At 36.7% G+C, this 15,028-nt stretch overlaps 2 protein-coding genes across 2 annotated transcripts in view; one reads left to right on the top strand and one right to left on the bottom strand.

Moving 5' to 3' along the window:
* Positions 1–15,028, bottom strand: part of LOC5568128 (probable glutamine-dependent NAD(+) synthetase) — a 380,498-nt gene that overhangs the window by 238,384 nt on the left and 127,086 nt on the right. Inside the window, exon 3 of the mRNA XM_021839068.1 lies at positions 2,578–2,619. The gene's annotated coding sequence lies outside the window, so the exon portion shown is untranslated. The remainder of the gene's footprint in view (positions 1–2,577; positions 2,620–15,028) is intronic.
* Positions 1–15,028, top strand: part of LOC5565478 — a 157,858-nt gene that overhangs the window by 32,376 nt on the left and 110,454 nt on the right. The gene's annotated exons all lie outside the window — the stretch shown is intronic.

Raw genomic sequence — 15,028 nt, 5'->3', positions numbered from 1 at the left:
CAAAATGTTAGTAAGAGCTTATTTTAATTCTATCAAACTGGGATGAATGTAATGAATTTAAAATACTAATTTTCCCTCAGTGCAACGCTTCGCTTCTCTCTAATCGGCCCGTGAGGAAGGAAACCCGAGAAAAGTGTGGCTTGTTTTAATCTTCTCGCGTGCGATGACAAAGTGGTAATAGCAGCGGTCGGTTGATACAAAGCCAACCCCAACCGAGGAGGAGCCATGCGAAACCAAGGCGTCATCACGTGATAAGAGGGGTGACAAGCGTATTTTGGGGGTAGCAGGGGGTGCGTGACGCTTTTTCACTAACACGACACGGAGCGGAGGATCATCCTGACAGATTAATTCCAGGGCTCAGATTTAGCTCCAATGAATCTCGCAGCAGCCATCAGCGTGCCATCTTTAATAATTAATTCGCTCGCTTTTTCTTCGGCTCCCCAGCTAGGTTGCCGTGTCGAATGAATTTGCGACGCCAGGGACAACGGATTTGTGGTGAGGATGAGCGCGTGGGGGAGGAGCCGTGGTGGATGGTGTGCTCGAAAGTTGTACATCATTAGTCTCGGTTGGAATCGGTTGGACGACCCGTGCTAAGATTTATATCTCGATTTCGTTTTTCTTCCTTCTGCTAGGCGGTGGCCAGTTTCGCCCCATTATGCCGAAGACAATTGCAGTAATAGACCAATTTGGCAGGGTTTGTTCCATATCTTATCTTGCGACGACGATGACAATGGGGACGACGAATACGAGAAGGAATTTCTAGACTTTCCAATGTCGCATTTTTCGGTGATTTTCATGGGAGGTGGTTTTTTGCAAGCTTCCCAGCCGACCTTTGGTCGCCGTTTTTGCTGAGTGAATAATAGGATGATTGTACTTAGTCATACAATGCTCAAGGGGAGTGCCTTTATACTTGTCGTGGTTCCATATTGTGGTTTTGATGTGAAACGTTGAATCGGAGATTAGGGGCAATGGGGGCAATATGAACATACGGGGCAATATGAGTCACCCCGGTTTTGACCTCAAAAACAGTGTTTAATGTCTAGTGTCATTGAGTCTACCCCGTTTGGCATAATGCCATTTGGCATAATGCCGTTTGGCATACAGTCGTTTGGCATAAAATCGTTTGGCATAATAGTCGTTTGGCATAACAGTTGTTTGGCATAATAGTCGTTTGGCATAATGGTCATTTGGCATAATTTGAAAAAGGAAGATACTGTAATGGTACAGTAATATGCGGGGCCATAAGATGCGTCATAAAATACTATGTTCCTTTTTTTTTCAAATTACATGGAATAACTTAGGCATCGGATACATTTTTGTTAAAAATGCTCTATAATATCCCGGACATAATGACCCCGGAAGCCATGTGTGATGCAATTTCAAAAGAGCTTCATTGGATTTTGGTTTCCTTGAAAAATGAAGATTAGAAGTATGTCCAATCAATAATTGACAACGGAACATACGATCTTGAACTGTTTATCCACACCCCTTTGCTTCATGGAAGGAATTTGATCAAATTCAATGTTTTTCACAATTATGCCAAACGGCTATTATGCCAAATGGCGATTATGCCAAACGACCGTTATGCCAAATGACATTATGCCAAACAGCTATTATGCCAAACGACTGTATGCCAAACGGCATTATGCCATACGGCATTATGCCAAACGGGGTAGACCCAGTGTCATTATGATCTGCTAAAGGTTGCCTCAAATAGCCACCACAATGAAAACCGTAAGAATATTCGTTTGAACACTTAAGATATTTACAAAAATGTACAAATTAGTCCTTCGTCATGAAAAGCTTATAATTTTAACTGTTTTTAATTAAGCCTATAAGACAATTATATTTATAATTCTGGTAAATTTTACCAACCCATTGAAACTTCTGATCATAATGAACAGTTCGTGAGCGAAATTAGATTTGTTCGTAATCAAAATTATTGAAAAACAATATATTATTTTCAAGATGAAGGGGCGGGGCAAAATGAGCCACCTAGATTTAAGCAAAACAAACGATGTTTTGAACATAAAAATGCATTGCCTAAATGTACCAGATTATTTTTTTTAACTGCATAGTGATCTTTATGTACCATTACAAGTGGAACACTTTGCTAGAAAATACGTTGAACCAAGTATCGCAATTTAGTACTAGTATAACATGGTCGATTTACTATGTATTATGTATCTTTAAAAAATAAGCCGCCAGAATCAATAATTTCAAGCAAAGCTAATACAATTTCCTTTCCAATAATGTACTCTTCACCACTAACTCTTCTCTATACTGTTTTAAATAAAAAATCATTCGATTGAATGAGATGGCTCATATTGCCCCGTTGGGTGGCTCATAATGCCCCATATGGTTGGTGACCACGTAGAAAAACATGGCTTTTGAAAAAGTTCCTGAAATGATTTGCAAGTTGATGTTAACATTAATTATCGACGTAACATGGAAGATAACATTTTATAGTACAAGTCACTTTCATTTAATCCATAATTTCTGCTGTTTTCTACGGATTCCATGACGTTTTCCTTAGGCGGCCCATAATGCCCCGATCACCCCTACATTTGTACGTACCTTTGATGCTCACACAAATACAAAAGTGGTTGCGTGGTCAATCTGGAAAGATAGGAAAAGCAGAAATTGGATCGTTATTTGATGATTTCCAAGAGGAATTATCTGAATAAAATTATGAAAATTTAATCAAAGTTTTTTTGCATGCAATCTTTTATCATTTACCTTACGCTTGATACACGTTAACCAAAGCGAATCAATGTCATTAACCATCTTACCCCCGACACCTATGCAATACGCATCATCTCTCATTGATGTAATATATCTCACAGTCTACAATGGGTGAGTAAATGCAGAATCAACCTCTCCGCCTGATTCCCCGCATTGACTTGCATTATGATGTGACGGATCCTATTTTCTAGATCAACTAGAAAATCACCAACATTTACACTTAGGGTCAGGGCCGGATTTGGGGGGGTGCCAAGGGGGCAAATGCCCCGGGCCCCCCGATAAAGGGGGCCCCCGAAAAGTGGAAAAAATTTAATCACAATTCAATGCATTATTTTAAAGTTGAAAGTTCATTACAATTTTTATTTGAATTTTTCAGTTTCGATGTAATTTGTTCTATTTTCTGATGAAAAGTCGTTAAGGTTATACAAAAACCATGAAAACTCTTCTCAGGTTAAAAAACAGCAAACTGTCACAGCTTTCTAGAAAGATACTGTCAAAATTGCAGTCCTCTTTGTCGTTAAATGATCTTGAAAAGACGAAGAGATACTCGACCTAAGTAACCACAAGCATTATAATATTGCACGTATTCTACTGCATATCAACAAAATTGATGTAACATTGCTTTTATTGGACATATTTCAAGAGTTGTCAAGCAATAAAGCATTAACTCTACATTACAAATGTATCAATGCACTAATATCACTTTATAAATTGCACTGCTGCACTAATGTTACTTTATAAATTGCTTCATTGCTTTATCGTCGTTTTTGCATTAGTGCAACTGTAAAAGGGCCCTTTTCCACTTTTAAACTACTTTAATGGTAGGCTTACGGCAATGCAGCTGCATTATATATGCAATGATATAATGCTCCATAGTTACTTGGGGATAATTCATACATATTCTTGATTTTACAATCAACATATTGAAACACATCTGAAATTCTACCGTAAATTCAATATTTCCATATTCTTCTGTACTCTTTTCAATGGCTCCATCCCATTACCCCGAACGCCATTACCCCGAACGCCACTACCCCGAATGCCACTACCCTGAATGGGTCACTACCCTGAAAGCCACTACCCCGAATGGGTCATTACCCCGAACGCCACTACCTCGAATTAGCCATTACCCCGAATAGTATGAAATACCGTGCAGTATCTTGTTTTACGGGCAAAAATGCGTCTCTAGTAAAAACTGGTAGTTCACGGCGCGTAAAATTGATCGGTAAAATGTTCATCATATATTTTCCTTTCTTTTATATGTCAGCAGTTGTTGGCAACTATCTTCTTCTCATTCTTTCTGAGAAAGTGTCTGTATATCACCTCAGCGGGCACTTTCGCAGATTTTGACACCTACCCACCCCCTCGAACCATTATTTGTATGAAAATTCTACATATTGTGTATGGACTGTAACATTTTCAGGACAACCACCCACAACATTTTTTGCCCCCTTCAGCGTTACGAAATTTGTGAATGGGCTTTTAAAAAAATAAGACTGAGAGCTTTCCTTGTCAATTTACCATTTTTGTACATGTGCCTCTATGCCCAGGGATGTCAAAGAAATGTTCAATGCATAAGATCCGACACCGGAGGAATTCGTTCCCATTACCCTCAATATGGGCTTGCTGAACAGTTGCATAATCACCGGTATTTGGACTTCTTGGTGGTGTTCATATTTCAATTTTGTTTTTAAACAAATATTTTCCTTTCTTTTGAATATAGGATGTGCCATAGCATCACGTTGATACATGTACGTCATAGCTGCAAACATTTCACCATAAATTTACCCTTCTTTCTTAAATAGGCTGTTCTTTCAAGTTTTCGTTGGATAAGCTAGTCATTAATATTTCCATATAGAACATCTTTTTTTAAACGAATATATCCTGAAGGCATTCACTAAAGTGAATCCTGCTATAATTCTAATCAGAAGTTTTCCCTTTCTTTTATCTTCTTGTATTAAAACAGACAAGTCTCTTATGGATTTGCTCATCACTTTTCTGCCATTACTGTAGCAATCAGAGGCCGCCGTTTCTCTAACATGTACAAGTGTATTAACGTTTCCTTGCTTTAACGAAACGGTTGTCTATCAGGTTGGTCTTTAAGCGGCTTCCATAGAACAACACTTGCAGTGACTATCTCAGGGTGATCTTCAATTTCCATCGTTTACGAAACAAAATTTTCAAGAAGATCTTAATGCTAGTAGCCCGACACATACAACAATGTGTTAAGGAAGTGGGTACCGACGTCCAATAAGAAACTTCACTGCATCCTAATGTTGTGCATATTATAGCCAGAGCCGTAGCGTAGCTCCATTGCGCCCTTGGCGAACCGTCATTTTAGCGCCCCTTTCCATATATTTTTTTTTTTTTACTTTTTCTGAAATGCTTCAAGTAAACATACGATTGTTTTTTAAAGTCTTGGGTGATTATAAATTAACAATTAGAATACATTAAGTTTTTGGTAAGGAGAAATACAAAATATTTCAAATAATTTAGACGTTATCTGACTGATAGTTCTGAGGCTATTCAATAAACGATAATCAAAAATTTAATAAATACTAGTTGCCACCCGGAAAACTTTGTACTGTATACTGTGATGTAATTTTTGCCAAAAAAATAAGAAGAACAGAAACCGAAAATACCCATTGCAACTATTCCTGTTAAATTTATCATGTTTCTTGTCTCATAAAGCTTTCTTGTGTTAGAACTAAGATCACAAATCAAAGCCGGTCAAACGTTTGACTTCCATTTTTACATCTATTTTCTATATAAAAAAAATGAAATGGTGTTTGTATGTCATGATTTGGCATGTAAAAGGGCCAACCGATATTTATGATTCTTTTACAGTTAAATCCGTGATGCACTGCAACGTGTTCGAGTGAAATAAAATAATTCAAGAGAAATTTGGAACAAATACCTGATCTGGCATTTTGAAAGAAGGTTTCCCATAGCCTACTACAGGGCAATACACCGTTTTCCGAGTCAACCAGTATGAAGATAGATGCTCGCTTTGAGTCATATACTAATTTTAAGAATGTTTGCCATTGTTGCTCAAAGATTTTTCTTATTCAGGGTATACCCAAAAACGTCGAAAGAAAAATTTCTATGGAAATTTCGTCAAGATATCATATAGAAGCTTCATAAAAAATGGCAGCATGAAGTTGAAAAGATTATTCTCTCACAAATCAATCGAACCTTTCTTAAAATGTTAAAAAAAGTTTTGAACGGATATTAATGGATTTTTTTTTCAAACAAGCAATCCTAATATTTATAACATTTTAGAAAATTAGGTCAGTAAGTCTAGAACATTTGTTTAAAGAAACAGAAAAGTTGGTATTGCTGTTGCTCTAGATAGTAACCAATCTCACTGATTTTGACTCATGTTTTTATTTTAATGTTCTGAAGTGCTCTGAGGTTCCTCGGGAACACCGTCTAGTAACACCTAAGCATCCTGCTTAAGGTGAAACAGTTTGGAATCAACTTCTAAGATTGCACTGAAACTTCAAAGGCATAAGTCTTGCGAAGAAAACATCCAACAGCAGTGTACTTTTTATTTTGACTTTGTGCACTAGCAGAAAGCTTAAAATAAGAAGATCAGAAACGATTGCCTACTATTTCTCCAGCTTAGTGCCTTCGAAAACGTGAGTAGGGGCACAAGTCGGCCATTGTGCCGGCCATCTTTGGATTCCGAGATGTTTCACCTTAAGCTCTGTTCGAAACCCGCCTAGCATGTTTTATGTTATGGATTATTCCAAAAATTTGTTCAAAATTTACTGTGAGAATTATGTACCGAAGTGTGAGTGGATCCAGTCAATAATTCTGTGAAATCATGCTGTGTTAACTTCGAGTCATTAGAGCATTCACACTAAGCTCATTTTACCGGAAAGCGGTGAATTTCATTGTAATCTCAACCGCTGAACAGTTCGGTGAAATAAAACACCGAAATTCCTTTGAAATTTTACGGATTCCGGTGATTTTTCACCGAATACTGTAAAAATTTACCGTACTTCGTTAATTTATTTTACCGAACTGTTCAGCTGTTGAGATTTTACACGAATCCGTAAAATAATTTAAGTGTGTAACCTTTCGTTTTATAGAGATTTCACATGATCTAATTATTTTTAAATTATTTTTACTACGAGCACCGCGTGTGTGATTTACAAATCATTGCTATAGAGAATAATTTTCAAACAAATCTTCAATGTATTTTCATTCATAAGTCCAAAAAATTCCCTCGAAAAATTTTAAATAATGGAACCTACACATATTTTGCGATGTTTCCTACATATTATGTCAAAACCGATTAAGAAATTGTTTCAATTTATCATGTTAATGTCGTCGATTTTTTTTTCTTAACTGTGACTCAAAAGGCACCTTTTCAAAATATGTATACGTATCCAAAAATTTACCACTACGACCACTTTTTGGCACCCCCCGAAGGCTGGCGCCCTTGGCGGGTGCCAACCTGGCCAACCGCACGCTACGGCACTGATTATAGCTGTTCTTTCCATAATAAATTCTCCCTTCTTTTCGAAATAGGCTGTTCTTCAGAGCATTACAATGTGGCTGTCCAATATTAGAGGACAAATCCAAACAAAACTTAAGCTATCAGTACACATTTTGCCAAATGTGCAAATATTTGACTAAGTATAAATCAACATTGACAGAACCTTTGCGATATCAAACATTTGTATAGGTCTGTATCAATCCATCCAAATATTTGCCATAGTGTACTGATAGCTGCTTTTTCATCTTCTAATATTTCAAAAATACATTGTTGACCCAAACTCGTTAAATGCTCACAAGAAATCGTACAATTATCTCCCCACTCTCAAACTAGATTAAGGCTCAAAACGTTATGCATTCGGGATAATGGCATTCGGTGTTGTGACCCATTCGGGGTAGTGGCGTTCGGGGTAATGACCCATTCGGGGTGATGGCTTTCGGGGTAATGGCGTTCGGGGTAGTGGCATTCGGAGTAGTGGCGTTCGGGGTAGTGTCATAGAGTCCTTTTCAATTCATACCAAATTTTTATGATTTTGTATTGATATTTTCATGGATTTGTTCATATATTGCATTTTTTTTCTAAGAGTTTAGAATTTATCATTCTTTTGATCCAGATCCCTGAATAACTAGCCCAGTTGGATAGATTACCAAGGCAATATAACTATGGTCTGCCAGATTTTCGCTGAAGGGTAAATAACAGAGACTATTGCATCATCTATAAGTTGTCAAAGCTTCTATAGTTGTTTCAAGCTGTTGTCAATATCTGGAACATTTAAATTATAAAGCAAAGGATCAAGACATCAGTCTTGAAGAAGGCTTCATATATTCCAAACATTACATTAATTTCTTATATCTAGGTGTTCTGTGTTATTAGACAACACTATCATCCTAAAAATAGTTGAATATCTGATTGAAGCAAAGCAAGACAATCGTTTGATCCTGTATCATTAGAAAAATCTAATTGAGTGTTTAAAAGCATATTGTTTTATCCAGTCGCGATAGGATATTTTTTTCTAACGAGAAGGGAAAGAAATCGGAAAATATCTACATAATAAAATGAAATAATTTATTTGCTTATTGCTTCAATAACGACTTTAACGTCCATGAAATGGAAATATCTGCAGCAAAATTGAAAAAAAAAATAATATAATGTATGCTATTGCTATTCAAGTTTCGATGAATCAAGTAGTCTTGATTTTAACTGAAACATTTTTAATTTAGGATTTGATTGAGAACGATTCAGTCAAAATTCAATCTCATAATCTATTATGTAAGAGTTTTCAAGTTTGTTATATAGATGATTTATTCTACGCAATATTCACGAAGTGATGTAGACATAGTCAAATTCGAGTAACATCATTTATTTTTGAGTTTTTTAGATATTTATTTTCATAATAGGTACTAAATTTTCCTATGCTTAGCGTATCCCGCTCATATTTTACCAAGGGCCCCCTTCAAGAGATCTGACCCCGGGCCCCTGAAGCCCAAATACGGCACTGCTTAGGGTGTTTGTTAGTCTCAAGCTGTCATCTGATTCGTTGCTCGCAACGCAACCAACGCAGGCCAACTTTATTTGTAGTGTGTTGGATAGGTATCTACCGAAACAGGCCTTCGAATAGTCCTTTTTATCTCAGAGTTATAGGTAACCATAAGACTTTTATCGAGCCAAAAAAAAAAAAAAAAGAAAAACAATCAAATTATTAGTTAGTGCTTTCTATCTGCAGTTATCATCTGAGTTATTTCATTAAATTGAACACATTTCATCTAAGAAAGCGAGAACATAGTCCGGTAGGGGAACTGTGGGTAAAATGAATAGGTTTTTGTTTTACGGTAATTATGATATAAATCTATGCAAAACATAGCACCATCCATTATGCTCAGACTTAGAAACTATTTCGACAACTCTAGAGCGATCGAGAACTGTCAAAAGCTGGAAAAGTAAACAAAAACAAAGTAAGCATCTCTGTTTTCTTATATGATGTAAATTTTCACTCGTGGAATTTAAGGTTTTTATGACTAAAATCATCAAAAGTCTATTGAACTGCGTAGCACACCATATCTTTAAAGTGGACGGTAATGGAAAGTATTTTTATCTTCTAAATTCTTAGAACAAATGTTTTGAATATGTTAATTTTTGGGGGGTAAAATGAACCACTCAAGTTGGGGGAAATATGAACACCATGGCAGGACGAATACTACCGAATTCCATTTCTGATGCCAAGAGTTTTCCGGAGAAAATACAAAACAAAATACAAAGAGCCATCCAAATGGTCACGGCTAAACGTTCCATAGATTCCGGAATGTCTGTGAGATATGCATTGATCTTGTACTAGATGCCGAGAATCATGCTGTTCATGTATCATGTATATGTTCATTTTACCCACATGTTTGGAACATTGACTCTGTGGAAAGAAATTTTCAATATTATAATAATGTTGATAAAATTCTATTTCCATCACAATATTTCAACTTGTTACATTGCATAAACATCCATCTTCAATTATGGGCAATTGAAAAAGAATCTGACAGCTTCATAAGTAAGAAAACATGAAAATTGCTTAGGGTGTTCATTATACCACCAGTTCCCCTATATTAAACGGAGGAAGTTCTATCAGAAGTTCAACGCACCCCAAAAAGGCTCAGCAGAGATATGCAGGCAAAAGGAGCATTGATAAGGAGCATCTTGACAAGCAAACGAGAGACGGTCGAAAGGTGGAATCAGTGCTTAGATAAGCATTTGAATGGTGCAGAGAGTGTAGGTAATGTGGGTTTACACAATGGAGGAAGTGACTACGTCAGCACTGTGAACGATAGAAACCAACCAGCCCCCGAGGAGGTTAAGGATAATAAAGAAGCTGTGAAGGATGGTTTCTAGCCTATTACTTTTTCGTGGTGCGTTATGGGGATGTTATAGTAATCAAAGGAACTTTTATTAGTCCCTGTTACATTTTGAACCTTGTTAAAAGTGATAAGTGTCGGTTTTTCCAGTTGCCGAGAAGAGATGAGCCAGCCTCGGGCTGCAAATCTCTTAAATGAAGATATCTATCTATCTATCCATTTGCCGAGAATGATTTTGACAAAAGAAAAGCAATGGAGCCGAATTCAACTATTTGTTTTCTAATCTTTTATTTTCTGTTTAGCTCTCTAGGTTGAAGAAGCAAGGACTAGGATTTGCATTTTGGCCGGGAAATAAAGATAAAAATGCGTAGTAAAGCGCATATGTTTGAGGTTATGGCTTTCAGTTTTAAATAAAACCTAAAAACGGATTTTCGCTTGCGCTTTCCCTTCTCGAGCATTTTTCCTGGCTTCACTTTCTCCGGTTTCATCGTTTCAGCGACCTCTTCTTCGAACTCCCCGATTCGGATTTCCAAGGCACAATACATGCGTGAAACGTCAGATGTTAGCGAAAATTCGTTTTTGAGTTTTAATTAAGACAGAAAGCCATAACCTCAAACATTAACATAACAGTCGCACCTCCAAGAAAGTAAAGTGATAATTTCGTTATTTTTATAAGAAAACGTTGTTGAGAGTAAAAAGGGATTCCTGATAGTTTGCACGCATAGGAAAAAAAACAACAGTGAAGTGTTGGATGAAGGGTTTTATGGTAATAGCAACGCGATTGATTTGGACAAATTCGTTGAAATTGTTCTGGTTTTTGACTATCTGATCTTGGAAGATCCACAGATTAATTTAAATTCAAACGGCTGGTACGTTTCCCTCGCCTATTTCCCTGTTTCATTTAATTTAGCGAAAAAATACTAAAAATCCCTAGTGTTATGCACTACCTGAAAGCTTGTGGTTCAACACTTTTATCGAGCATGAGGATGGAAAAAAAATATTTGGTTGAAGAATTGGTACTATTCAATATTACAATTAAGTAATTTTGATGGGTTTTAACCTGAAAAACAACTCTTGTTGAGTCATGTCGCCGCCATTTTGAATAGTACACATTGAAAAGTAACTTTACAACTTACAAGAAAGTTTTTTTTGCAGAAATTTTCTGATTTTCAAATCAGAGTTATTTGAATAATTCAGTATTTTACGGTGGTAGGTCATTTGGCATAAAGTCGTTTGGCATAATGGTCATTTGGCATAAAGTCGTTTGGCATGATGGTTGTTTGGCATAATGGTCGTTTGGCATAATGAGTCTGAAACCAAGAATTTCTCAATTTTCGTTTTTACGCTTCTATTGAATCTTTCTGATGACACAAGGCTTGTTTTGTTGTCAGTTGATACAAAACGGCACTCTATTCAACAATCATTCGCTCTTGAATAAATTTAAGCATATTAGGAAAGTTATTGCCAAACGTATTTTATTATTTATCCAGAAATTACCCTTCTTTCAAATATTAATTCTTCTTTCGAGTTTCGCTATTGGAACAAATTTTTGCACTGAAGATTTTTATATATTTAGCACTCACTTACCCTTCTTTTAATTGTTCTATTTTTTTCCTAAATATGATGTAACCATAATTATAGGTATGAAAACTGTTGATTTTAAATTTCAATAATTTAATTTAATAATTAATTGTAAATTTAGCCTTCTTTTATGCATAGGCTGTTCTTTGGAGCTATATTTTTTAAGTATTTTTGTTTACAACTGACAAAAGGGCGGCAATTATCAGCGAAAAGAGAAATCGATTACTGCAGTTACTTTGATGGGTTGTGCTACTGTTCCCCGAATGTCGTTTCCCCGAATGCCAGTTCCCCGAATATCCCGTTTCCTCGACTAGCCCACTACCCCGAAAAATTTTTAGCACCCATAATTGTCGTAACTCAATACATTTCAGGGTGGTGAACGAACTGACCATCTAATATGCACCCTTCTTTATTTAATTGGCGGTTGTTTCGAGTTTTACCGTCCTCAGCATTTTTGCCAACATGTGTATAGCCGAGAATGACAGAATACTTCCTTCTTTTGACTGTTTATCGTTCTTTCTCGTCACCACTTTTCGGGGGAACCAGTCATTGCCGCAATAATTTTTGGCGTCAATTCTTCTATTGAATTAATTGTAAATTTTGCCTTCTTTTAAATATAGGCTGTTCTTTATATTTATACTGTTTTAATTTTTATTATTTAGTAAAGCTAATTGTGAACCATTTTTAGATTTTGCTGTTTTATCAACTCTTGCCAGATGTGTTGTTAGAATGATAATTATTTTAGAACCTGCCAATATTTAACATATACTTTTTTGGGGCAAAGGCGTGATCTCCTTCCTAGATATGCTGGAAAAAATATTATTTCAATAACAAAGGAGATTGGGCAAATCTGGGCCCGGAATGTACACAGATGACTCATATGTCATTTGAAAGATCTAAGTGAGACAAGAAAAAGTTGGTATGGGGTCAAAAATATCCGTCGTGGGAGAAAAAAGTTATTCCGCATAGTTTGAGATGGATTTTCTATGTAATATATTATTATTTTGCTATATTTTTTATCGATTAAAAATTAAAACATAGATTTTTTTCTGCACCTATACGATGATTAGCAGCTCTATGTTTTAAAGAAGTGAATTAGTACTTTGATTCAGAGATGAAAACATTACATGGTGATGTTAGACTGTAATAACATTAAAAATCGTTATAAAATAAATATGTATATTCAGTAAAGTATTGTACCAGACCCTGCTGCCCACATTATACTAATCACAATTCCTAACGCTTTTTTAACAGACTTATATGATATGTTTTGTTCACAATAAGGTAATATTACGACTTACATTCAAATAAAAAGTCAGACTTATTCGATAAAAAACAATTGGGAAACAGTGGTGAAAGAAAGGTGTGTGGTGTCTTATAAGAGAACTGTCTATAATTGTTTTTGCTAAAGAACATATTTATTCAGAACGGATATTGCAAAAATATTAATAAAACCATCAGCTCTACCTCAATGAACAACATCATCAGCATAAAAAAACGTGAAATGTGGGTTGAAATGCTCATTTGAACTTATCAATAACAAATGCGTAGTTTTAGGATTTCATGTGTTTAAATCAATGACGATCTAGCTCGCTAGTATAAACCATCTCGTGCTGTATTTTGCATACCTGGATGTTCAGTATCACATTATACTACATTATCCTACCAGTCTTAAGTTAGAATGTCAATCATTATCGTTTCACGAGTTGGTATACGAAAGCCGAGGAGCCTAATGACATTTTTTTTTCTAATGAGTATACTATATCATATATCATCTCCTATCTCTCTCTCCGTCTATTACTCTCCAGTAACTTGTGTGCAAGCTCTTGATAACCTCTATGCAAGTATTAAAGATAGAGGAAAAGGACAGACAGATAGACTCTTATGTTTTCCTTAGATAGGGTATTTAATCCCTTGGCTATACTCTTCTTGCAGCTGTTATATCTCCCAGATTCTTACTGTCAGCCGATTCAGACAAGCGACCAACTTTTCCAGGCTCATCTTGAGGAGTTCCACTCATATACCATCCTTAACTACTGCTGTGTTGTTCTTGAGTTATTGAACGGCATCCTTAAATACTCTCAAAGTGGGATCTGGTTGGCTGCTATTATCCAACATTCTGACGTTGAAATGCTCCCCATTGCCTTGAACCTCCGTGCATGTGCCATCAACACAGGTCTGCTGCTTCCCCTTCTGTGTAAGGTGTTTCACGTTCTTATCCTCTAGAATAGTTCTACACCCTTCGCCAAAACAATCGTACCATAGACTACGTTCGATGCACAATGATTCACCTGTGAGTTGGTGGCTACTTTTACTGTAGTACAACAGCCAAGAAGGGTTTTAACAAGCAAAACCTATTCCGGTTACACTTGCTCGAGATGCGGAGCGATGCTGTGGCGACATCCGTCTACTGCAGCGGGCATCGGCACTGTTCGTCGTTAACGACAGGAAGTTTTAAGCGCAATTTAAAAATTATCGGATAGTGGGCAGAGTAAATGTTAGCAGACGATAGGTTCTGCCGTTGATTATGTCGGAGATGTGCAAGCCATCACCCAATACCTGATCGGTTCGAGATTCCGTTTGCTGTGGTGAACGCCAGTTATAATGCTAAGAGATGTTATCTTGGAAGAAGGTTCTACGAATTAACAAATTCTTGGAGGTGGCAAAACAATCAAGCGTAGGACATTCATGTTCGCCAGTCGGAGAGCACTGATCTTCCCAATCGTCCATCTCAATTCCTCATCTTGGCGTTCTAAACCCTATAATGATCTTGACGCGGAAGCTTGGGTGGCGGTCCTACTTGCGTTCCAGCTGCGTTTTTGCCATCATCAGTGCCGTTGATCGACCGTTGATCCTCAACCTGTACATTCTTTTGTTGATCGACCACCATTTGATCTCATGTTTTTGCATGTCGTTCATCACGATGAAAGCTGTTCCCAGTTCAAGTGTGACATGCAACTCTGGAATGATTATTATTACTTCTGAACATTCACATTATTGATATCCTCATGAGTATTTAGCGTTCTTAGCGAAGCATTTGTGGAGGCACATGTGCTCAGGCGTCGCCAATGTCTATTGATAGCAAACTGAAATGGTTCTGTTCGGATTATTAGCAGTTTTTTGGCAGCAAACACTATAGTTACTTCCAGTTCAAATGATCTCCTTCTCTGAGTAGTAATAGCACGATAGTATGATGTATTGATATCGAAGATAGAAGTGTGGTAACTGTCACGCGGATTTCTTCTGCTAAATAAGCACGGTACAGCTGTGCACGACAAGCGAGGTATTTCTACAAGTGTAGTACAGAATGCAACAACGCAACCACTGGAATGTTAAATCGGATATAGTCTGGAAATTA

The sequence above is a fragment of the Aedes aegypti genome, chromosome 1 (genome assembly GCF_002204515.2).
Source record: "Aedes aegypti strain LVP_AGWG chromosome 1, AaegL5.0 Primary Assembly, whole genome shotgun sequence".
NCBI classification, from domain to species: Eukaryota; Metazoa; Arthropoda; class Insecta; order Diptera; family Culicidae; genus Aedes; species Aedes aegypti.
The sequence above is the reverse complement of the archived record's forward strand: the minus strand, read 5'-3'. Positions and strand labels throughout refer to the sequence as shown.